Here is a 26,672-nt window from a genome sequence, read left to right as displayed (position 1 = left end):
ACGAATGCACAAATACATTTCGCGCCAGTGGTACCTTAGACGAAGGCGGGAGTAAGTCTTGAATACTCCAGCGTGGCTACACAGGGGGTCATTGTGATAGGCAGCACAGCAGTTCGAGCGCAAATGATGGGGAATGGCATGGAGCCACCTACGCCATCCGTCAGGTAATAGCAGCGATACAATAAGCCTTCATGGCCAGCAAAGTGTCTTGCTTGACGAGAGGGGGAGCGTGAAGTCGATTCTGACGAACTGTGAGAGAGGAAGTCGAGCAGAGAATTGATCCAGGAATCCTTGCGCTGCTCGGCTGGCATGTCGGTGATACTGAACGATGACGAATCACAGATGGCAGTTGGTATGCAGGCAAGGTCAGGAGGCAGCGGAGAACGAAATATGGCATCGGCGTCAGCATGCCCGCGTCCTGAGCGATAAACAACGCGGATTTCGTATTCCTGAGGGCATAAAGCCTAGCGAGGGAGGCGGTTAGTAGGATATTACATGGACGACAGCAGCCATGAGGCATAGTGGTCTGTGGCATTAAACTGGCGTCCTTAAAGATAAGTGTGAAATTTCCTTATAGCCCGAATGATAGCCAAGCACTCCTTTTCCGTGACGAAATAGTTGGACTCTGCCTTTGTTAGGGCACGGGTGGCATAGACGACAACGTACTCGCTGCAGCCATCCCTGCGGAATAGCACCGCGGCCAACACCGCTAGCATCAGTGTGAATTCTAGTAGGTGCGTCGGGATCAAAGTGGCAGAGCACTGGTCAACACGTGAGTAGCCGACGCATGGTCGCGAATGCGTCATCACAATAGGAATTCAAGCCCGAGAGTTCCGCGCTACCGGAAACAAGCTGAGTCAAGGGGGCGATGTGATAGAGGTGAAATTACGGAAGAAACGCTGAAAATATGATCACAAGCCTACGAAGCTACAGAGCCCCTTTAGAATAGTAGGCCTTGGGTATTCGGCAACGGCACAAAGTTTGGCAGGGCCTGGCGATATTCCTTATTTTGAGACGACGTGGCCAACAATTGTGAGTTGGTTGGCGCTAAAATGGCATTTATTGAAGTTTAGTTGCATCCCGGCTGTTATAAAGCACCGGAAAACGTGTTCCAGACGGGAAAAATGAGTTTCAAAATTTGTAGAAAAGACAACAATGCTATCGAAATAGCAAAAACAGATGTGCCATTTGAATCCCTTGAGGATACTGTCCACCATCCTTTCAAAAGTCGCCATCCTTTCAAAAGTCGCCATCCTTTCAAAAGTCAAAAATACTGAAGGGCATCACAATAAATTCATAAAAGCTGTTCAAGGTACCAAACGGTGTTTTTGGACGGTCTTGTTAGGCCAATGGCACTTGCCAATATCTACAGCGCAGAGTCATCGAAGAAAAAAACTCCGCACTTTGAGGCAATCCAAGGCGTCATGGATGCGTGGCCGGGGATAAGCTTCCTTGCGTGCCATCTTGTTTAGTTGCCGATATTCCTCACGAAACCTAATAGAGCCATCCTTCTTTTGCACGAAGACCACAGCCGAAGTCCAAGGACTGTGTTAGTGCTAAATGATGCCACGTTGAAGCATCTCATCGACGTGTTAAGTGATGACGTCATGCTCAGCCTGCGAGACGTGGTAGGGGCGCTGACAAAACGGAGTATGATGGCCAGTGTCGATATGGTGAGCAATAACTGACGTGCATCTCAAGGGAGGTTTTCCGTGGTCGAAGGAGGCGCGAAAACGGTTAAGTAGTTGAACAAGCTGATCGCACTGGTCTTGCGTATGCCCGGTGTCCGCGCTGCGTAACAGAACGTCTTCGTCAGGCAGTGAGGGTGCGGTGTCAGCCGTAACAGCATCCACGGACATCAGCGTCGTATTGGAGGGGGCATCGAAAGGAAAGATGGCATCATAAGCATCAAGACGACTAATACATTCGCCATGCAATAGGGTAGAGAGACAAGGGAACAGATTGCACACGTAAACGGCACTGGAACCATCGGCAAGCAATATGATGTCAACCGAGATTACAAGGTTGCAGTGATGAACGCATTCTTGCGATGGCATAAAGAGGGCAGCTAAGTCAGGAACGAACTTACACAAAATAAACACTATAGCAACTGGAAAAGCAGAGATGACGACGTCATCGGTAATGGTCACTTTTTAGGGGAGCAAGGGATATTTATGAATGTCGTGCTGAATGGAAACAAAAGAAGTTGCACACGAGGGAAGTTGACAACCGTATGATTAGCGGAAAGGAAGTTCCATAATATGACACGCATGTGGAACACACACAAATAAAATCGTTGATGTAAAGCACTACTTGAGTTAGAACACGAGCAGTGAATGTGGCAGAAGACTGTACGTGCGGCGAACTCGCTGCGCGTAAAAAAATGTCAGCCAGTGGAGTCGTCAGTTTGTTCAGTTTGCGGCACAACACTTCACTGATTACACAAATAGCGGCACCCAGCTGTGTCGGCACTTGTGAGTTGGCAGTGCAGCAGTGAACTGGGCAGCATGCTAAGAAACCCCTTTTTGTGCATCTTCCAGGTTGCAGCTGTGCTGACAAGGTTCGAGTTTTTGTTGGGCTACCGCTCAGCAACTGCCTCGTAGAGACACGGTATAGAATAAATGGCTTCACATTCAATTATTGGACCCTGGCAACATGTGCCTTGTGGACAAGATATCGAGCTCTAGCATCACAGCGAATCCAAAGGATCACCTGTGGAAGACGTCAGCTCACGTGACCCTGCCGAAGGACCTAAAAGTAGGAGGACCCTGCCGGACGACCTAAACACCATTCTACTCTAGTGGGCAGTGCAGCAGCGAGATCGGCAGCATGCTAAGGAACCCCTTTTTGTGCATATTCTAGGTTGCGGCTGTGCTGACGAGATGCGAGCTTTTGTTCGTCTACCACTCAGCAACTAACTCGTAGAAACATGATATCGAACGGCTTCGCATCTGAATATCTGATTCTGGCGACATGTGCCTCGTGGACATGATATCGAGCCCTAGCATCACAGCGAATCCAAGGGATCCCCCATGAATGACTTAAGCTCACGTGACCCTGCCGGAGGACTTAAATGTGAAGCCAACATCACACTACTCCAGTGCGCAGAGTAGCACCGAAATGGGCAGCATGCCAAGAAACCCCTTTCTGTGCATCTTCCAGGTCGGTAGATATTTACTGTTGGCCTGTTATCCTAGCGATGATCAGTTTTTGCTGCTACTGCCCTATCCACTGTGTCTCGAATGCCTTGTTGCTCAACTCAAGCATATCCCTATAAGTAACTTGTTTTGTGGTGACGTTGAGGTGAGCTTTGGCCTTCCGAAAAGAAAATATTGATGGAACTTCTTGCCGGTCAAACTTTTTAAAAACAGCTATCCAAGATGTACAGGTATCTCAGCAAAAATTTAGCATGAGAGTTAGCTCGTTATCTGAGAAAAACGGGTGGGATTACTGGGCCGGCTCAGACAATGGAGACTGCAATAATTACGGTAAGAGCAGACCTTATCTTCATGGCTGACAAAGTATATGACCTAGTAAATTGTAGTTGAAGAAATAATTTAGTCATTCACAGGCTTGATGAACCAAACAATAAAACTTCTCAGGATCTTGAAGAGAGAGTAAAAAAAGTTCCCAGTAAACAACCTGTTTCTGTGGTGAATATAGAAAGATTTCATCGAATTGGAAAACGGTATGTTAACAATGGCAGAGCTACAGCGAAAATATGTTCATTTTGAAATCTTCCTTCAAGTCTAACTGTACAGCTGTTTCAATATCGAAAGGTTTCTCGCTTAGAGTTCAAGAGATTAAAAAGAAGCTTTGGAACAGTTCTACTCAAGAAAGAAGTATGGCTCAAGTGTAAAACATGTGCACAATAAACTGAGTGTACACGGGGTTTTTTTTCGGCTGGGACGAAAGCAAAGGTGCTCGCGTTCAAGTAAAGGAAAATAAAAATTTACGTTGAACACCAAAGCCGCAAGACGTTAATATATCTAACGCGACCTGCCGACGTGTTACCAACAAGTTCGCTGAACAAAACGGAATACTGATGACCATAACCCTGAAAGAGTTATTTTTACAGAGAAACGGTTAAAAGATTTCATAAAAGATAGTGTGTTTGTTCCTCGTGGATACAGCGTGCACAGGAAAGATCGAGGGAGCAAAGGTGGGGTGTGTGGCTTTACTATGCAAATAGCGTCTTAAAATTCTGGCGATGCCAGATGGATTTAACACTCAGGGAATACTTTGTAAAGCTTATCATAGCTCTATTATGTACTGTGGGCCCTTTACCGACCACCTCTTTCCTCTCCTGATTTCTTCGTTCATTTGTAAATTTACCTTATCGATCATGTCAAGCCAGGTGATCGACTATTTCTAGGTGGAGACTTCAATATGCCAACTGTAGATAGGCCAACCTTCACACTGAATGTTTCTAATTATAAGTTGTTTAAAGGCTGTTTGATATAATTCTTTCTTTTGATCTGCGGCAAGTGGTCAAGGGTTTCACAAGAATGCAAGGCAACTGCTGCAGCATTCTCAATCTCTTTTTCTTTAGTAGATCGATTAAGGGGCAAGCGGAATGCGAAGTACTGCCTAAAATTTCCCATTCCTCCGCTGTGTTGTAAACTCTTTCAGGCATCTCTGTGAATAAATCAGTTGATGTCACTACTGGGCTGAACTCTCGCGCGCATATGATGTTGGCATATTAGATATGCTTTCCTTTACTTTTGACTCGTTTCAGGGCAGTAGCGCACATGTGCATATTCTTTGTAATCAATTTAAAGATCTTGTTAACTGCTTAAATAATTTTTGTCCTTTATGTTAAAGAAGAGACAAGGCAAATCTCCCTGAATTTCTCGTGACACTTTGCAAATAAAAAATGATTAAAACACCTGAAGGCAAAAAGCGGTACTGCAAGAGATTTAGGCGTCTTACTTGCTGAATTTGCTGAGCTTTCTTCGTAATTAAACGAAGGTCCCATCCGACAATCAACGCTACTTTAGAGAGGAACTTCCAGAATTTATCTCAACGCGTTGAGATAAATTCTGGAAGTACCGGAAGTACTTTTTCAGACGATGTTGTCTGAAAAATTACAGAGGCTCGATTCTTACAGTAAACAAATTGATTAATCTTTCATTGTTTATGGGATAGTGAGTAATAATAGTGTGGTAATAGAAGATGCATTTACCTCACACTTTGGATCTGTGTTTACTCATGACAACGATTCGTAGCCACACTTTCATGCTTCACACCAACTTATTTCTGACGTTACTGTTGATGCAAATGGAATACTTAACACGCTTCTTAAGATTGATATTAAAAAATTACCTCGTCCTGATGGTCTACCAAATGATATTCTTAAGTGATATGCGTCATGGATGTCTAATTATCCGTGTGTACTATTTTCCAAATCACTAAATTAAGGTGAGTTACCGGCCGACTAGAGAACGGCAGCAGTGAAATCCATTTTCAAAAATGGTAATAAGGAGCACTTCATGAACAATCTTTCTATCTCGTTGATTTCAACATCACGTATGTATCTGGAGCATATAATGCATAACCACATTAGGGAATTCCTTTCAAATAATAAGATATTGTCATACAGTCAACATGATTTTAGAAAAGGGTTCTCGACATGCACTCAGCTAGTAAATACTGCACACAATTTGTCTGTCGCGATAAATTCAGGTAAGCATGTGGATGCGATCTTCATGAACTTTGCAAAAGCTTTCAACATGGTTTTCACAAAAATCTCCTCCACAAACTTGATGTCACTCTGAGTAATGCTGAAATTGTTACTTGGCATACTGCGTATCTTTAAAACCAATAACGGAATGTTTCTTAAAAATCAAGCCTCTCGTATGCTTCCCGTTACTCCAGCGTTCCGCAGTACTCGGGCCACTCTTGTTTATTATTTTTATAAGAATATAATGTTTATGACATCCCTGTGAAAATAACCTGCATGCGACTGACTGCATAATGTATTAAGAAAGTGATACTATGAGCGTCCAGATACGACTAAATGAAGCCTTCAATAGAATAGTGAAATGATGTAATGGTTCGCTGATGGCTATCAGCGCTGTCTAAACGGTTTATGAAACATTTTGGGCAAGCGTAGCAATCTGTATTTCCAGTATTCGAAACATAATGTCTTCCTCACTAAAGTCCACCACATATAATATCTTGGTATTTGGATTTGTAATGATCTCAGATGAAACAAACCCATCAATAACATGTGTAGTTCTGACAATGGAAAGCTCTTCTTCCTTAGACGGGCTTTGAGATTTCTAACTCCCCATGTTCGTCTCCTTGCATTTAACGCACTTGTGCAGCCTGTATTAGATTACGCATCCATAATCTGGTATCTGTTCAGCAAAAAAGACATTCATAAAATAGAAGGCATTCAATAGTGGGCGGTTAGATATATAAACAGCTTTGGACGCACTTCGATGACAGCATTGTTAAAAAGGGTCAATCTACCAAAGTTGAGACAAAGAAAGTGTGTTCTCAAATTAAAATTTCTCTATCAATTTATTAGGGGACACTACAGCACACATATTGCTGAAATTACCTCCTTTTCTACAGATTATGCTACAAGACAGTGACATGCGCTGAAAATCACCCCTTCACTACTCGCAACAACTGTTTTAAGTACTTCTTTTTTTCTAGGGTCATAAGTTGCTAGAATCAACTGTCCAACAATGTGGTGTTGCAGCCATCGCGTAATTTAATCATGTCCCTTATAGTGTAACTAGCTTGTTTTACTTTTCATTGTGTTAATAACTGCATTTGACGCATTGTTTCATTAGACTTGAAGCATGTTTTATCGATATCTGCATAGACTTCGTACCAAATGTAGTTTGTTTCTCATTGTTTTTGTTTGCCCTACTAGTTTAACATTTCTATCCCATCCTGCAAAAATCACTGAATGGAGTCGCAGTATTTGAAAATAAATCAGAGCAATTGTGGTCAAACCATCCACAAACACGACAATCTCGTTTGAGGCGAAAGATGTCTTGGAAATTTCGTCGGTGGCGCAGTTCTTATCTCTGGAACTGCGACTGTTGGCTTTCGTCCTAGGCGCGTTTGGAACAGCGGAGCATGGGGCAGAGAGACCGAAGATGAGGTGAAGGAGGTCAACTTGAGGTGAAGTCTGGTCGACGTGAGCGGGAGTCAGGTGCATCAGGTGTAACATGCGATTTTGATTGCCGAAGGATGTTGCCGGAATTCTGAGCATCATTAAAATATAATCTACGGCAACGACAGTAGCGAGCGGCATGCCCTGGAATACCGCAGGTGTAGCAGACGGGACGGTTATATGGAGTACGCTAATAGGTTACAGGGGATCGGTATGGCAAGAAGGGTCAATTTACCGGATAAACTGAAAGTGGCGACCTTTAGTATTTGGTGGCTGGACTGTATGAATGAAGTGGTTGTTGGGCAGAAAGTCGCCGGACGGCTTCTACATTAGTCAGTGGTGCAGTAGCTAACATTGGGGATGCGGGTAAAGGAAGAGCCTCGGCAACTCTGCGTCCGAATAGCACGGCGAAGTGAGTGGTCCAGTGCTGTGGAATTCTCGTTGTTGGTGGCGTTAGAGAGAGCTGTCAAGCAACTTCCTCCCAGATGTACTGCCAAATTTCAGTCTTCATTGCGGTGTATTCGAGGCCTTTGCTTTTGCACTCTGTTGTGTTCCAAGCACCCCCGTGTCACGAGCGAGCCTTTGAACCAGCGAAGAACCGGTTGCTGAAACTGCTTCCAGATGTTGACTCCTCCCCTTCCCCCGCTCGGCGGAAACGAGCCACCGTCGTTTCCCCCGGCAGTTCGGCCACAGCCTCCATCCGAATAGGAATAAACTTGTTTTTAACCGTTTGAGGCTGTCTGAGCTTTTTGGACCACCGCGACCAACGCGTACGTCTGTGGGCCGACGACAACACCGGACATAACAGTGGCGACGAGGAAGTGGACTTGGAACAACGCTACGCAACGGTATTGACAAGCTACAAGCTATGGCTACGCACGGGCTCCCAAATCGGCTACCCGAATTCAACGGTTCATCATGGTCATCGTGATTTGGACGCCTGCAATTTTACTTCGAGGCTAACAACATCACTGGTGCAGCAATGAAGAGGGCCAACCTGCTAACGCTGTGTGGGGAGCAGACATACGACACAGTCTGTGCCCTGATTCAGCAACGCACTCCAGCAGCCGTTGACTACGACGACATCGTAGCAGCGCTACAAGAGCACTATGACCCAAGGCCATCGGAGGTCTACTGTCGAGCTCGCTTCCAACGGCGAGACCAACTGGAAGGCGAAAAAGTGGTCGAATACGTAGCGGCATTCAAAAAGCTCGCTGCTGACTGCAATTTCGGGATGTTGACCGTGACAGCTGCAGCTACTGCGCAGGAGGAAGGATCGACTGCCACACCTGCTAACACCACTATGCTCCCCTTGGACGTTATGTTGGGTGACCGTTTTGTGTGCGGACTGCGTGACACAGGCCTACAACAACGCCTGTTCGCAGAGACGGGTCTCACCTCCTCCAAAGCCTACGACATCGCCCAACGAGCGGAGAGCGCCGGTCACCAGCAAAGGGATATTCGACGGAACGTCCAGCCGGTGCATCACACCAGTCAGCAGTCAGGTCATTCCACGTCTAAGGCGAAATCAAGCAGAAAGACACAGCGCTGTTGGCAATGCGACGACATGCACGATCCCCAGGTATGTCGATACAAAACAGCGACTTGCAATTTTTGCCAAAAAATGGGACACATTGAAAGGGCATGCATCTCGAAGCGCAAACAGCTCGGACCGAAGACTTCAGTGCAACGGAACAACAATGTCAACGCACAGGAGGGCCAGACGCAAGATACAAGCCGAACAGCACTAACGTCATCGGCACTATATGACTTAAACGCCGTTGTGAACCTCGGAACGAGACCGAAGATTACAACTGAAATTATGGTACACCAGCGCCCTATCAGGTTTGAGGTGGATTCTGGAGCAGCATGTACGCTCATCATCGAGGACACTTTTCGTGCTATTTGGCGTGAGAACGCGCCAGCTCTTCAGCAAGACGACGCGCAGCTGAGAACGTGGTCCGGACATTCCCTTCCACTGCTGGGCTGTGCCAACGTGGACGTGTACTACTACAAGCAGACTCATCAGCTCCCCTTGCTAGTCGTCCACGGTTCTGGATCAAGCCTTTTAGGATGAAATCGGTTCACCCCCCTTGGAGTGGTCATTGGCGGAGTTCACAACACACCCAGTTATCTGTCAGTGGAGCAGCTTCAAGATAAGTACAAAGCAGTTTTCTTCGAAGAAATACCAGGGAACAACGAACTCGTACATCGCACTGGGAAGAAACACCGGAACGCCGACGCACTAAGCCGCCTGCCGCTAGACACCACAATAGATGAACCACCCCCACCGGGTGATATATTCATGTTCGAGGCGCTGCCGAACCCTCCGCTAACAGCTGACACGGTAGCAACATCAACGCAGAAGTGCACTGTCTTGAAGGAAGTCTGCGCAGCTATACAAGAAGGCAACGTGCAGAAGCTAAAGGGTGAACACTTCAACGCTTACCGCAAGCGAGCTGCGGAGTTGAGCACTCATCGCGGTTGCGTCACCTTGGGATCAAGAGTTGTAATTCCAGCGGCACTTCGCGAACAGGCCATGTCGCTTGTCCACGCAGGTCATCAAGGCATTGTTGCCATGAAAAAGTGCGCCAGAAGTTATATGTGGTGGCCTGGTATCGACCATGATATAGAATAAACAGTTCACGATTGCCAGCCTTGTCAATGCAACCACAGAAGCTCACCAAGAGCCCCTATTCCTGAACGGGAAAGACCAGACACGCCTTGGCACACCCTGCACATTGATTTTGCTGGACCTATCGAAGGGTGTTCGTTCCTGGTGGTTGTAGACGCATACACTAAGTGGCTGGAGGTAAAACAAATGGCTACAATGACATCGGCAGCAGTTATCGACACTCTGCGGTCGTTGTTTGCAACGTTTGGCCTACCGCGCAAGGTGGTCTCGGACAACGGCACTCCGTTTGTGTTCACGGAGATTCTCAAGTTTTACAGCGACAACGGCGTCTCGTCTGTTACATCAGCTCCTAACCACCCGGCTACGAACGGACAAGCCGAGCGCTACGTGGCTGAGCTAAAGCGCGCCCTTACTAAAGACCAGACTGGGCAATGCAACGCCGCATCGCGCGCTTTCTCTTCAGACAGCACAACACTGTTCAAAGCACTACTGATCAAACGCCAGCAAAATTGATGTTCGGACGAGAAATGAGAACCCAGCTGACAGCAATTGTCCCGGAGCCCTCAGCGAAAGCACCGTTGGAGGAAGAAAAGCTCCCGCATAGCAGGAGAATTGAAAGTGGACAGCGCATATACGCCTGCCAGTTCCACAGAAAGCCCGGATGAGTTGAAGCGACGGCACTCAAACGCATAGGTTTGCGGTCATGGCTCGTCGACATTGGTGGAAAGGCCACACGCCGCCACCTTAATCAGCTACGCCGTTCAGGTAATTTGCCAAGGGAACCTCCCATTCAAGCAGCCACCTCGACGGAAGCTTCGTTCCATATAGCCTGGCATCTCGCACCAGATGAATCGGCGCCGCCGCCCGCCGGCCCTGAACACAAGAGAAACGACACCCAGCGAGCGGAGGCTTCTCTTCCTAGTACGTCCAGAGCGTCCACGCGCTCACGGCGGCCCCCAGATCACTTCCAAGCGACAAGCTAAGGAGGGAGGAGATGTTGTGTTCAAAGCACCCCTGTGTCACGAGCGAGCCTTTGAACCCGCGAAGGACCGGTTGCTGAAACTGCTTCCAGATGTTGACTCCTCCCCTTCCCCCGCTCGGCGGAAACGAGCCACCGTCGTTTCCCCCGGCAGTTCGGCCGCCGCCTCCATCCGAATAGGAATAAACTTGTTTTTAACCGTTCGAGGCTGTCTGAGCTTTTTGGACTACCGCGACCAACGCGTACGTCTATGGGCCGACGACAACACCGGACATAACACACTCCAAAGCCGAAATATCCGCTGTTTGTGGACTAGCGCAACGTGTAAAATTTCGCTGCTTGTCCAGCTCATCAAAACTTTGACAGAGGTAAAACATGGTCGTGACGGTCGGCGGGTCTTTTGTCACAAGCATATGGAAAGCGTCATCATCAATGCCTTTCAATACATGTTTTATTCTTTCAGCCTCCATCATTCTCGCATCCACTCGCCTGAAAAGGCCGATCTCATCCTCAATGTACCTCGCGAAGCTCTCACCATTTCATTGAAATTGTCCCTGAAGGCCAAGTTCAGCGCGAACTTGGCGCATAGAAGGATGACCCAAAAACAAGGTGACGGTTTTGTTGAAAACCGAGCAGGGTGTGGATGTCGTTTTGGTGTTCGTTGAACCAGAGGTTGGCCAAATCTGTCTGGCAGAAGATGACGTGAATTAGCTTCGCGGGGTCATTAGACTTGTTAATCGCGCTGGGACGCTCGTATTCTGCCAGCCTATCCTTGCCATCATGATCTTCAGTGCCGTTGTAGACTGGTGGGTCACGCACATGAAGTACACCAGGGCACATGGCGGACGGTAGCCTGGAAGAAGCTAGTGGGAGAACGATGCGCTTGGTCATTCCGGAATCAGATGGAAGCTTACGGCTGTGGAGCTTCCATCTGATTCCGCGCGTTTCCACCAAATTCAGCACGCGAGTTCACCTATGAACACGTGTTATCATATATGAAGCGTTAGCCACAACAAGCTTGTTCAGGCAGAAACCCGGCGAGCACTAGCCACAAGGACGTAAGCGTTCACAGAACTTGATAAATACATATGAAGCTGCCTACGGTGAAGCTCAGTAATATATAATGGCGCCATGCCTGTAGCTGATTTGAAGCCTACATGTCGGTGATTGATTTCAATAACGTTGGAAGCATCTTGAATTGCATATAGTTCATGACAAGTTCGTAATGGAAACATTTTTATTAGAGAATAATATTGCTACTTTAGATAGATAGATAGATAGATAGATAGATAGATAGATAGATAGATAGATAGATAGATAGATAGATAGATAGATAGAAATGTTTATGTAGATTATGTAACACCTGCACCATGCAAAACGTCATTTTGCCTGCTCTGCTATCTAGTGCTGTCATATTTTTTGGGGTGATGGTTGCAGAGCAACGCGCACCACAAATATTTCTCAGTGTTTTCGGCTTACAACATTCCATTTATTTGTTTCAGGAGACCAATCTGGCTACGAGACGAGTGGATACAACACTGGGGACGTGTCTACTAACCAATTATCAAGTAAATCTCGCATTGGAAGTCAAGTGATGAGTTACTGCAGCTAGTAGAGGGACTTTAAAGAAACCTAATGACTAAGACTCCAACTATACAATTAGGCAATCTGAAATAGGCGTGCCACCATACGCAACTGTGCTTCATTCCGAGAGTTGAGTAAAAAGCCCTGCTCGAGTAGGAGTTTATTACTATCATGAGAAAGTAAGTGACCCTCATTATCATTAAGGCGGAGGCACTCAAAGAATCATAACACATTTTCAGTGTTGCGTGGTGTACGACGCAATAAAGTTCTGGCATCGACATTTTTTTGAATTTATGTTAGAAATGTGTTATTTCTGAAATCGAGTGCTAATATTAATTGCGCTTCGTAGCGTTGATAGTGTATAAGCAGTAGCCAAGGATCAGATACGATGGGCTTGTAATACTGCCAGAAGTCACTTAGCTATCATAAGGATGATGTAAATGGCAAGCTTGAAAACTGACTGCGTTTCTTAGCAAACCATCAAGCTTCCCTTTGCTACAGAAGTGCGGGCGCTGCTTTCTGTCTTTGTGTTGACGTGCGGCAAGCCCTTCAGCCACCTAATCTCGTTGCAAGTTGCTGAAGTGTGCTTAATATTTGGTTTACGCCGACGTTGCAGCAATGAAGTTCACGCTGTTTGCTTAACTCATATGCGACCGCCAACGCAGACAGACAGGATCTTGCGAGACCCAAGGCCCTGATCGCGTCTGCCTTTTCGGCGTGAAAATGGCGTCACACATCACTGTATTCATGTTTCATACACCGCATCAAAGAAGTGTGTCTCCTTTTTCTCTTTGACATGGCAAAAATATATATCGTAAACCAAGCAAAGAAATGGTTGAATAACTAAATACCTACATAAATGCGTCAATATTAAGTTTGCTTCCAAAGGTCAGAGGCATCACACTGGTGCCTCAGCTTATTTGTGATTTTTTTAATAATTATTACATTGAGTTCGGCTCAAAAGCTTCCTTCTTGTACAGTTAGTCACAATGATGTTTACAACAACAAAGTTTCTTCGCAATTTTTGTTCATCATAAGCAAACTGGCACTTTTCTTTCAGGCAATGAACCCGAGTAAGTTTATGCTTTTTTCGACTTTACTTCTGTAACTGCACCGTTTGAAGTGCCTGCATTAGCTTCATATAAGTCATAGGTGATTCACGAATGAACCCTCAATTGCTGAAAAAAAAAGAAAATTGACAGCTTCCTCACCACTGATTTTTCTATAACTAAAGCCATCTTGAGACGACAATATACGTTATTTGGGCAGTAAACGAAAAAACCGAGTATTTAATTAGATGAGACTGCTGGTGTAACTAAGTAGACAAATTAGAAACCTTTCTTGCAAAGAGCCTACTTCCGCTTGAAGTTTCTATAAAATGATGCCACTGGCACTTTTTCTTAAAATAGCTGATAGGATGAAGTGGTTATTTGTGATATTTGTTCTTGTCATTTTGTGTTCTTCTGTATTCAGGAGCTCGCACTGAACGTAGTTTTCGCACAGCGACAAAATGCAAGAGCAAGTAATGTAACTTCAAAGGATGAAAAGCAGTGTACATTCGAAAGCCTTTAATTGTATACTTCTTTATTTATTTCATGGCGACGGTCTCCATTCTGGCAGACTTGATCCCTGCACGTGTTATGTGAGGGATTATTGGTAATCTTCCAGCTTTTAGTAAGATGACTTTCAACGCAACGCCAACCGGCAAACAAGAGTGGTTTACACTTGCCTCCATCGGTTTTATTGGCGCTGACTGACGCTCCCACGTTTAAATGCACATTAATACCTTATAAAGTGAACTGGCGCAAACCGCCGTCATAACTCAGTTGGTAGAGCACTGGATACGTTTTGCGAAGTTAGCAGGTGTGGTTCTTGACGGTGGTAAGTCAGGTTTTTTTTTTAATTCTGCTTCCTTCACATTTACTTTACAATCACTGTTGTTATTCTCTATACTAGCTGCTGCATATAGAGCACTGCACAAGTCAGATTTTTTCGGCTCGGGTAAGCTTTATGAAGACCGAGCCCTGCCCGGGTCCAGGTGTACACGACCAAACTGAGCCCGAGCCCCATAGAGTTTCTTGAATATACACTTGAGAAGACTATGGTACTAGTGTCTACGGGAACTGCAATGCACGCCGCTTCAACGAACATAGAAATGATAGGTAGCACACGAATTTGTATAACCCTCGTACGTCTAGCCCCGTGTTCGTTCGTGTGGCTTGGAGCTGCTTTTTGCTCACGATACAAAATCAGAAAATGTTTAGTGGTTTCGCATCACCATCTTATTATTTTAAGCTTACCATTTCAAATTGTGCCATGAAGTTCAAAGGGGTTCATTTTGAGGACGATGGTCTTTCTTGAGAATCTTCGACGCAAAAAATTTGGTCTGTCTGTCTGTAAATATGTGTGTTTTTCCGACCTTAACCGTACCCTAAACGGCACCAAAGTGGCCAAACCATACTTGTAACGGCCGACCCCATCCGTAGTGCCCACCAATAATGCTCAAGATTCAGCGTTCATGCTTATGCGAATATCAACTAAAAAGCAATCATTGCGCATATCTCAGGCACCGTAACAACACGTCAATATTATGTACGCGTATCTTTCACTAGAAAAGGCATATATAAGTAATTCTAAGAACCGTAGCGTTTATCATGCTGCGCTGACCATGCAACGCTTGCACGAAAAGGCGTTTCCAACGTTTTGCTAAGATGACATGGTGGTGGCACCTACCCGTCACCTTGTGTTCTACGCCTTATCGCCTCAGAGACGGGCGCTCACTTCGCACGCTTCATTTTCCGGAATAACTACCAGATAGCACTCATGTCTGACGTCTGACGTGACTTGATGCGCTCAGTCGCCTCGACTGCATGTCGAGGCACTCTAACGAAGCGTCTCCAAAATACCAATCACCGATTTTCTTGTGCAGTACATCAAATAAGCGTTTTGTTCACTCTCTTCAGACGCAAGACTATCGTCTTTTGACGACATTTGCAGTGTAACATCTAGATACGGGGCCAATTTTTTTCGCTTCGAATAAAATCGAAACACGGCAATAAACAAAGCCACAAGTGCGATTCGCCCCACCCGCAAGTAGGAAGACTAAGAAAATTCGTGTACTACTCGTCATTTCCATTGTCACTGAACGATCGCTGTGCCAGAGTCCCTCCTAGATAAGTTTTCAAAAAATGCTGTGCCGAGCCCTGCCCGGGCCTTCATACTGAACTCAACCGCGGCGCGCGTGCTCATTACAGGGCCTGGCCCGTTCCCGCGGCAGGTTATTAGAGGTTGATGATCATTATTATTGATATCTTGAGCTCTGTAGCGGGTGATCGAATAGAAAAAGTTGATGTCTACATGCATCCAATTGTTGCTTTGGCCACGGCGTAGCTCCGCGGTTAAGCTGTTTCGCTGTTAAGGCCTAGAACATGTAAGTGATTCCTGCGACTACGGTGGCCGCATTTTGATGAGGGTGAAGGATGAAGGGAAGAAAAACGATCACAGCATATTCACGAAGAGAATATTGATGAGTGGGCAGAAGCATTCGTCCGTGCGTCCATCCGCCCGTCCATCCATGCGTCCATACGTCCATCCGTGCGTCTCTCTGTACATCTGTCAGTGCGTCCATCTGTCTGCATGTCCATTCGTTCGTGCGTCCGTCTGTCTGCCTGTCCGACCGTCTGTCCGTCCGTCTCGCTAGCAAGTAGCGGTATCTCGCATCTTTTCATCATAAATTTATCATATACAAATACCGCCATCCAGCAGACATTGTAAGGTCTAAATGGGAGATGGCTACAACGACTATGTCGGCACCGGACATACGACACACGTCGTAAGGAGCTTTGCCCCTGAAAACGGAAAAAGCATGATGTCACGCATCCAGCCTTAGCAAGCCAAGAGGTTTCCAAGCCAGCAGCGTTGGCTTAACACGTGACTTTGTGCACAAAATCATGCCAGCAGCGAGACTTACCAATACTTCGGAGCGTGGCACCCCGTAGCTTTTCAATGAAACGCGCTTGATCGGCGCTGACCAGCAGTCAGCTCATGCAGGAGGTTAAAATACAGGACATCATTGAGAGTACTGAAACCTACCACATGCTTTGACGTTTTGTTCACGTGTTTAGTCCACTTGATGGGCTTCACTCGTGTTACGTAATGCTTACTCATTTCTTTTTTCTTCCTCATGGGGGCAAAATGCAAGAACACTCTTTACTTATTTTTTGGATCAAGTTAAAGAACTTCAGGTGATCGAAATCTATCCGGCCGCACTATGGAGTGCTTCATATTCATATCAAGGTTTTCCCACGCAATACCAAAGAGTTTAAATAATATGTTGTCCACATGACACGTGGCAAGTCATTGCAACAAAAGTGGAGTGAAAGTAAAACATAGCAGAAAGCGGACAGAAGCAAACCTGGGATGTTCCCCCAATTCTAATTTTTACACTCGCATTGCAAACAATAGTTGCAGAAGTTTCTCAAAGAGCCTTCTGATTAATAATTTGTTGCAGCAAATGTTCACCCACAACATGCAATGGTCACACCACGTAGACTACACTCCGTCTAAAGCATTGAAAAAATTAGGTACTTCAAGACGTACGTCAGCTGCATCTCAGAAAACCACCAAATTGCTAATATACAAAACACTGGTCATCCTATATTTGAGTTAGCTTAGTGCGTATGCAATCCATTCAAAATTTGTGATGTAGGTAAAATGGAATCCGTACGTGGCAAAATTGTTCGTTTCATTTTTCATCGCAATGAGCATGATTTTTCTCTGTCACTTGTAACAAAATCTTTGAAGTTATCACCAATGTGTACAGGGCGTGATATTGACTCACCAAACTATTGCACTCTTTCGTTCATTCATCATGCCGGCTATCCCATAGCAAGTACGCCGTGTGTGCTAGTGCTCTACCAGCGAAAAGAGGTCACAATGTTAATACTAAGCCATTTTTTGCACTCGATAACTTGCTCTGATAGTTCTTTTTCCAAGGACAATTGTTTACTGGTACGATATACTTGGTTCTGTTCAATAAATGAATATATTAGATTTTTCTGGATTTATTTGAGGGACGTCTTTAATTTTTTTCGCATTCTATAACTGGTTGTGCTTATAGCAGGTGACAATATTAGTTCCGTAAAAAATTTTTATCACAATGTCAATATTTTTTGCTCTTGTACTTATGTACCCCACTCTTGCAATGGTCCTGATTTGGGCTGCCGTATTTGAACAAAACTAATAAATAAATAAGAAACGTTTCCATTATATACGGTGAACAGCCACTAAAGGCCTCTAAATTATAAATAGTTCATATTTTGACGTTATCGCGCAAAAGTAAGTGTCACGTACCAGATAAATAAATATTAAAACTACGACACACTATACTGGATGCTATTCCAAAGAAAATGTTTCCCAATTCTTCATGAAAGAAACATAAATGTTCGCTTAAACTAACACCCAATGACACAAAAAAAACCGCACCCAAATATAATTCCATGAGAATGGGAGTCTGAGAAGGCCGTAAAAGGCAAAAATCTACATGTGCTTGAGCAAAGTCAGCCAGTTGTCTAGGCTCCACGGCATCAAGTTTATCCTCTTGTCTTGGAGTACGTACCAAACTGCTCTAAAATAGCGTTCGCGGCTCGCGATTGTGACTGGAGTGCAAATCACTCATTTTTAAAATATTAATAATATGAGAATGAGAACTGGCGGTATTTCAGAGTCTAGGCTTCCCACCATGAAAAATAATTTTAATATCTTCACACGAGTCACTGTCCCGATAATGGCTGTCGCCTGATTGAGTTTGCTTAGCATATCGTGACTCGCTAAATTTTTCAGGGGACGTACGCTTCACTGAGAGATCATAATTCACGCTCGTCTCTGCTCATTTCTTTTGTGGCATACGCAGATGTATATAAATCAACGATTCGCGTACTAATGCTTCTCTAATGGGCACGTCCAATGAACTTCACCAATTCATTTAGCGTCGCCTATTTCTATGAGCCACCTCACTCAGCATAGGTTATTGTTCCATTATATGAAACCAAGCATAATTCTTTACATTTTCGCGCATATCGTATTAAAGAAAGGACAATATCACTCGCAGTTATAAATTGTTTCACGCTGCTCTGTAGTCAGCGTCAAGATTGTCTCCAGGAACCTTCTTGCGTTAGAAAAAGCTCTGCAGCCAGCGTCAGCACACTACACCCCAGCGAATTAATGACCACGCACGTTACCAGAGTAGCTATCAGATGGTGCACAAGGCTCAGCAGCTACGCACTTGCGGTGGAATAGAGAACTTGAGGCCGTAAACAAAACAAACCCATGAAAATATGTGGATATCTTATGCTGACACAAACATGATCTCCATAAACTTTGAAGCTGAGGTGCTGTCATCTTCGAACTCTCAGCTCCACCTCACTCAACGTAGGTGGGGTCGCAAGACAGTTTCGAGCAGTCCATTTTTTTCGCAGCGCTGGTGCGCACTCATGCGTTCGTGACGATGATGTCATAGAATCGAATAGCGACCCTACATCTGACCTTGCATTTGATATAACAATGCAAGCAAAACCAAAGCTGCTGAAAAATGTTAGAGAAGGCCGCCTCGATACTATAAATGCGTGGAGGACCTTCGTAAATAAAGTTTCTCCAACTCCTAGGAACAGCTCTTTGTTGAATATCTGGCAAAGATTTCTGGCAATTATTACTGCTCAATAGAGTCAAATGCCAAGCTGACCCTTCAATATAATAATTGGCTTGCAAAGGCTCTTTTCATTACAAAACTTTTATGTTGTTGCAGCATAATCACGAGGGGTGCTCACTTTTGTCAAGTTCCCCAGCCTGGTGCATTTTTTCAACAATACACGCATATTGGTTTGCGATAAGGTCTGTCAAAAATCGCTATGTTGCCAAAATGTGCAAATTCGAATTGATTCATTAAGTTGAGTTGCTGGAAAAACTATTAGAAAGTGCTGGGTGCACGATAAACAAACTTAAAATGCTAAAGTAGATGATTGAAAAGCGTCCATCACCAGTGATCGATTTGAATAGGCATGGTTACGAAAGAGTTAAAGGCGCCCTTTTAGGCGCAGCCGAGAGAAAACAAGTATTGCAGGCATGAAATAAATGTTTCAGAGACATTTATTCCTATCGATCATCTCAGGAGTATAATAGAAAATGTACATTTACGCATTCACGCACAAACATGCCATTTGCGTACAAGTACGCACGACACAGAACACGGGAACTTGGGGCCCCCACACGCAATGAAAGCCAACACTATAACCATTGCACCTCTGCGCCACCAGTAGCTTGCCTGGTTTATCACGGGAATTTATATGTACATACGGCTACTAACACGTAGGTGACATTTCAAAATTTTGTTCTCGTAGCAGCGGCATGTGCCAGCGCTTGTGCAAGGCCGCTGCATAATCTGAAGGGTGTCATGCAGGCTAAGGTGAACACCTTCAGCTTCGAACTATTCGGCTCGTCGTGTCGTGCCGCTAGACAAATGGTAAACATGCGCCCACTTTAGCACTTATTCATACATCGACAGTGCTTCATTCGCAAGGAATTCGTAGATACCAGCGTGATAAAAGATATCTTCATATAAGAATAATGGCGATTTGGGCTAGTTGGTTTGAATTCGTGATAATAAGGGCTGCAGCGCGAGCACGAATGTGCTAGAAGAAACAGACGAAAGTCGAGGCACGGAAGGCAAAGAGGACAACACGAGCGCTGACTACCAACTGAACTTTATTATTCGCAGCACACATGATAATATATACAACAGGCAACCTTTGAACAGCACACGTGAGCAACGTGTCATATTCTGGGCGGTGCATTGATAAAAGGTTAGGAGAACATATGAATGATATATGCAAAGGAATCAGTTTAAACCTTATTTTGCACTGCAAAAGCTGCGGGTGCCAGCCTCGATTTCCGGGCGTGAGTGTGCTGGCACGCCACATGGACAAGTTAACTCGGGAAATAGCTGAAGCGTATTTTATTAGAAAAAATGGTGACGGATGCGTGAGCCAACCTTCGGTGGCCTTGCATGACAAAGAGTTTGCGCTTTTAGATAAGGTTTAGCCATTTTTGTACCTTCTTTTTATCAGAATATTCCCCAGAATATGTCACGTTGCTCACGTGTGCTGTTCAAAGGTTGCCTGTTGTATATATTATCATGTGTGCTGCGAATAATAACATTCAGTTGGTAGTCAGCGCTTGTGTTTTCCTCTTTGCCTTCCGTGCCTCGACTTTCGTCTGTTTCTTCTAGCACATTCGTGCTCGCGCTGCAGCCCTTATTATCATGGTATCTTCATATAGCCGAACGTATGTGCATTACATGCACGTATGCTGTGGAGCTTTTTTCGGTATTCCTGCCTCGACCTGCACGTGGCCTATTGCAGCGGCGTGTTCTGAGCTGTTCGAGACCACCTGTTTTTTCATTGTAGATAGATGTCTGAGACTGCCGCTTCACAAAAACTTTAGAGACGCTTTATCATTCCAAGACTCTGCCGCGACGATTATGAGCGGCCAGTGCGAGCGTGCTATTCTCTATCATTCTCGTCTGCCACCGGCGCGTTCAACACCGCCGCCGTTTCACAGTGTATATAAGAAATAAAAATAAAAGTTACACACGGAGACGCCCATAAGCGTGCACAGGATTCTTATTCAACGAGAGAGGGAAGGGGTGAAGGTTTTTCGCCGCGCCCGCCCACTCAAATAAGTAAGTGTATGAAACAAACTTCGCACCTCGTCCCCCTATAGGCGATACAAGAACACTAACGCACCTACTTTATATGCCTTTACTGCACGCGTACTGTCGCGAGCCCAACGCAGGGGCAGTAGCGCCTGCTTTTTGAGCAGCTTACCCGTAATCTGTGTCTGCAATTAGCCTTATTCGCAACTCATACTTTATCGAGGTGCACATGGTTCTATAACCCAAACTCAATATTTAGTTGATTTAACACTCGTTGCATTCCCACAACCTTAGTAATCAACATTTATAGTTAAATAATACGCAAATGCATTCAAGTAAATGCCCGAAGCATACCCTAATGTCAAGCACAACCAACACAAGTTAGCAGTAGGCAGGTCTCCTACTAAATAATGTAGTTAATTCAAAAGCACTTCGCCCTTATGAACGACCATGTGTACTTGGTACTCCTGTTGCACCGATGAGGTAGCACGAATTGATAACAACTGCAGAGTTACTCTTCCTCTACGAAACGGGTGTTCTTAATTAAAAACTTGTTTTTAACTGCTAGTATACTATACGCACAGAAGAAGACAGGTTGGCTTCATCGCCACTCAGAATTTCGTACACATAACACAGAAACCCCGAGTAGTGTAGCAAATATACACAAAACTGCAAAATCCTACTAATTGCAGCACTTTGTCATCACCTGCATATTATGCTAAACTTTATTTATGCAACACACCATTTCAAGTGTGGTACAATTGATGAAGCACCTACAACTGTATGCATGAACACAGCGAAAACTTTCTGCCTGTTTGCCTGTCACCCATTTATTTTTCAGTATAATTCTGAACAGTAAAACATCTGCTCTACTTGCTTGGTAATTAAAGCACAAGCCATACCATTGAGCCAGCAGCATTTCAGCAAATTCTACTGCGTGGCTCACTTGAATAAAGATGCAGCTTATAAAATATTTTATTGAAACCACAACAGCACCAGTTGTCATGTCAGTGTAAGCATATGTATAATCACAAATTTGGATACAGTAACTATACCTAATACAAAACACTAGAAACATGCACAAAATGGCCCAAGTACCAATCAATATTCACCGCAGTACAGCAAGATGAAACTAGAGCAAAAAAAATCTCATCATAGCACACACTAACATGTTCACTTCACAGCGCCCAATTCAAAGAATATAAGCGCAATCCAAAGAAACAGGATGTACAAGAAACTTGGTGTCAGTCTGCACATGAAAGTTAGCAAATTAGTACAATAAGGCTGGCATTACTTTTACGAAATATTCAGCCATCTAGGTAGGCATGTTGTAGTTTTTTATTGCATTAGTTTGACCTGTGGCACCAAAGATTGTGCGATATGATCATAAGTTCAGTTTTTTGCATAAAAGTCCACATGAGACCTGTTGAGTTTGTTGTACATCTCCTTACGAAAATTTGTAAAAGTGTTCAGTCATGTTAGCAAAATACCAGTATTGCATTCATATATGGCGTCATGTGTTTGCTCACGTACATATATAAAAAATAAGGTAATTTTCTGCAATTACCTATGCTTGAAAACTTGCTGGCTTTATCACATAGCTATATTACGCCGAATATTTATTTTTAAATAATTAGTACAAATATGTTTACAATATTTCCTTGCTAGGCAATGTCATGTAAGACCTAACAAGTTCATCATAATTATTTCCCCACTTCACGGTCCATGCATAATTAAGAGATCAAAAGTATTCCAGGTACCTGGGCTGCATAGTCAACTTGAAATTACGCAATCACAGGCGTAAAATTTCAAACTTCCTGTATATAGCAGATAGAGGTTAGCATTTTGCGTCCTAGAGATTGGTATGCCAAGAACTTGAAACCAGTTTGCCACAAATATATACAGACTGTAAAGCAGATAGGACTTCAGTCCATAGTTAAAAATGTTCGATAACAAACCAACATAGAAATAGAAAGGAAGAGAGCAGGGCGATGCATTACTATAAGCAAAAGTTTACCGCATGTATGGTTATTTTAGTCACGTTTGTACCCATTTGGTGACTGCATGACACTTTCATCTTGTCCATCTTAGGCATAAGTTTTCTGTATAAAACCGGTTCCACCTAGTGTCCTTTTTTAACACCGCGAAATTTTCAAATGGGCATGCTATTGGACAGGTTCCATCCAGTAGCACACATAACACTCAGTGTGAATAACAAGAAACAAAGAGAGTATCATCCCAAATGTTGTAAAATGTACTGAATGTTCGAGTGAATGTAGAGTGCGGCACAGGGGAGTGTTCCCACTATGCACTGTCTTGTACGCTAATAGGTGGGTGAGCAACTCCTACTGCTTTCCCATAAATGTCTTCCTGAAAAGTATACAAAAAGTCTATTAAGCTTTTTGTATGCATAAAAATGAATGTCTTACCACTGACTCACACTTTACAGTACCATTGCAGACTTTTACAAAACCTGAAACATGTGCATGAAACATGCTGTTAAAGTAGTTCCTTGTAAACTTTCACTTTCAAGTACAGAGGGTGAATAATACATAATGGTGAAGAAATTCCAAATAACAGCATAAGTGAACTCTTGTCCTGTGCTCTACAACTTCAACAGTTTTTGATCTCAGCGTAGTCAGCATTGTACAGTAAAGAGATGCAAATGATTGATTGATATGTGGGCTTTAACGTCCCAAAAGCACCATATGTATATAAGAGACGCCATAGTCGACGGCTCCAGAAGTTTCGACCACTTGGTGATCTTTAACGTGCACCCAAATCTGAGCACACGGACCTACAACATTTCCGCCTCCAGCGGAAATGCAGCCGGCGCAGCCGGGATTGTTCCTGTGACCTGTGTGTCAGCAGCCCAGTACCTTAGCCACTAGACCACCACGGTGGGGCTAAAGGAATGCAAATGTTAGTAAGAATCACTTTGTTATTAATCCCATTCTCGATGAAGAAAAAATGTTTGAGGCCCTTGTCCTTAGATTTATGTGCACATTATTGAGCTTCAGGTGGTCGAAATTCCTGCACCTCCACACTACAGTGTCAATGATGATCATATGATTGCTTTTGGTTGTTAAACACGAACAATTATACCCCTTTGTAGTGAGACACATGAAATACTAGCTTATTGAACAACCCCAGCTGCTCAGTTTAGTTCTCTGAATGAGTGACTGGTTATTGGTTCATGGTACAATAAACAGCACACTTGTAATAATTACGAAAGAAGAGTTGACACGATACTAGCAGTTTCTACCTTGCCAAAAATCGTCTCAATAGACGGAATACTCTGTACTGATCACAAGCACTATGGCAACATTTAAAGCAAAATAACCAGAAGGAAGGATCAAGGTGACTCAATAACAAGGTTAAACAGATTCAGCTGACTGATATTAATGCAATCAGATTAGCCAAGTATAAGTGACACATGTTCTAAGAGGTATAAATATGCGCATGTAATCAAGGCAAGTTCTAGTGCTGATAAGTGACTAGTGAAAAGACGATACCTTGTAATGCACGCGCTTTCTGAAAAACACAGAGTCAATAACCACCTGTCTGTGACATCATATAGTCATGATTATGTCTTTTTGACGTAATTTATCTTTAGGGCTAAATCAATACAATGTTGGGACGCTAGTGTGCCTTGATGTGGAATGTAATTTTTTTCTCTACGACGCAGTCCACGTGAACAATGCAAAATTGTTACCGTAAAGTCTTCCTACTAGCACGGCTTCTGGGCATGAGAAGAGAATAAATAGAAAACAAATTCAGCCGTAATACACACTTCATCACAAGGCAGCACGATAACAGCGGTTGTTTATTTGTTTGTTTTTGCTTCAGTTTATACTCCCTGAAATACTGTTTCATTCATGCTTTATCGCAACAAACAAATCATGTCGCACAAACGTGCCTTTTTTAAGGTGCACACGCTTGAATCGGCTGGTCAGGAAAAGCTTCTGAGAGATTCACAGGAGTTTCGAAACACGCACCACCGATCGTTATGTAAGCTTACTGACTTCGTTTTTTTGCTTTTCATTGCTATTTTATTGCAACGCGAAGTTTAAAACGCCCCCACTGCATCTCAAGCGACGATAAAGATGTGCGAACAGAGAAAACATCACTATACTCGGTATACTCGGCGACAGCTTTTCTTGACATTGGAGCGAAGGCTACGGAGGTGGGGCCTCCACACATTTGTGTTACTACGCAAGTAGTCCGTCAGCTTGCAGCCGATTTCGGTTCCAGTTTCGGTTTTCGCTTGCTCGCTGCGCTAGTGTGTTTATTATAGCAAAATGTATGCATGCAAAATGGGAACGTCCAAGTTAAACTTTGATGAGAGTGCATACATGCAGCTAGTTACTGTGCTGTTTATATACTGGTACATATAAAATTTTCCGTTGTTCAGAACGTTTCCCCAGCATTATTCAGCCTTTATAACAGTGAAGTTTAGGTTCCGTGTTCAGCCCAGTATATACGGGAACGCGCCACACGTGATCGAATGTTAACGTTTACGGTACTGAGCCCTGGTACAGGCGAAATGGAAGGCCGGTTGTGGCACGATCCGGCCACGGGCCTGTCTTGTTTCAGTTTTGCTGTATTCGGTTTACGCCCTCAAAGGTAGTCAGCAATGATCAGCGCAGACTGCTCCTTAGTGTTCGAGAAGCCTCACTATAGTTGTAGATCGTTGTTAAGATTGCGCGCAAGACGCGAACAGTGAAGCTTATTTTAGAGCTTGCGTGGCCACCAGTGATAAAGCTGGAAACTTCGATGCGTCATGTATAAAAGACGGTGCGTCCCAACGATGAGCAGCTTTTCCACGGCCGATGCTGTGCTCGCCGCTGCAAGAGAAAGCAGCAGACGCAGACGGCGTGCGGAAAACGTGGTGCCGTCCAAGAAATAAAAAAGAAAAAAACTAAAGCACACGATAACTTCTTTTCCGTGAACAGCGTCCCATACTTGTTCTATCCTTATAATGAAGAAAGTTTTATTTATTCGGGCCAAGTAGCTATTAAAATGAGAAAATAAAATAGGTACTATTTCCTGGCGCGCGCGCATGCAGGTGGTTCGGCTCTTGACAGTGCTGTTAAGAAAAGCTGTCGCCGAGTATAATACCTACCATTCGTGTTCCTGATAGTGCGACAAACAGGGCACGCCCATATGCTGCTTGGTTGTACACAGCGGCATGCTGGCAGGCTCGCTTGAGTCATAGGGCCATTGCCACACCATCGCGCTCGCATAGCGTCGTGTTGCACTGTTGTCAAACCACACATTTCACAGCCAGCGACGATACGACAGCAACGCTGCCGCACAAAACCTGTGCACAACACGGCGACACATAGCCGTGCAGCTCAAATGCGTCGCTGAGAAAGCGAAGGTCATCCCATGACGGTTTCACTTTGCTATCGCTCACGCACGTCACTAGGGTAGTCTCCTAATCTCCACTGGCATTATGGAACTTGAACGGCTCTCTTTTTGTGTGTTTTTTTTCTCCGCGTGTCGGCGGCACTGGGCGCGTGCTGGGCGCGTGCGTTGGCCCTTTCGCGATAGGCCGTCGCTGTTCAAAAGTCGAAGCAGAGATCGGTCGAAGGGCATATTTTCTCACTTCATAGCGGCCGCTTGAGAT

General features: G+C 44.4%; 1 long non-coding RNA gene across 1 annotated transcript; it reads right to left on the bottom strand.

The window, feature by feature from the left end:
* Positions 1 to 21,997: 21,997 nt before the first annotated feature.
* On the bottom strand, positions 21,998 to 26,438 carry LOC142803501 (uncharacterized). The gene is made up of 2 exons (XR_012894144.1): positions 26,166 to 26,438; positions 21,998 to 23,410 (listed from the first exon to the last, which is right to left on the bottom strand). It is a non-coding gene; the product is annotated as an uncharacterized LOC142803501 (long non-coding RNA).
* Between the last annotated feature and the right edge of the window lie 234 nt (positions 26,439 to 26,672).

This window comes from Rhipicephalus microplus, chromosome 3 (assembly GCF_043290135.1).
Source record: "Rhipicephalus microplus isolate Deutch F79 chromosome 3, USDA_Rmic, whole genome shotgun sequence".
In the NCBI taxonomy this organism is placed as follows: Eukaryota; Metazoa; Arthropoda; class Arachnida; order Ixodida; family Ixodidae; genus Rhipicephalus; species Rhipicephalus microplus.
The sequence above is the reverse complement of the archived record's forward strand: the minus strand, read 5'-3'. Positions and strand labels throughout refer to the sequence as shown.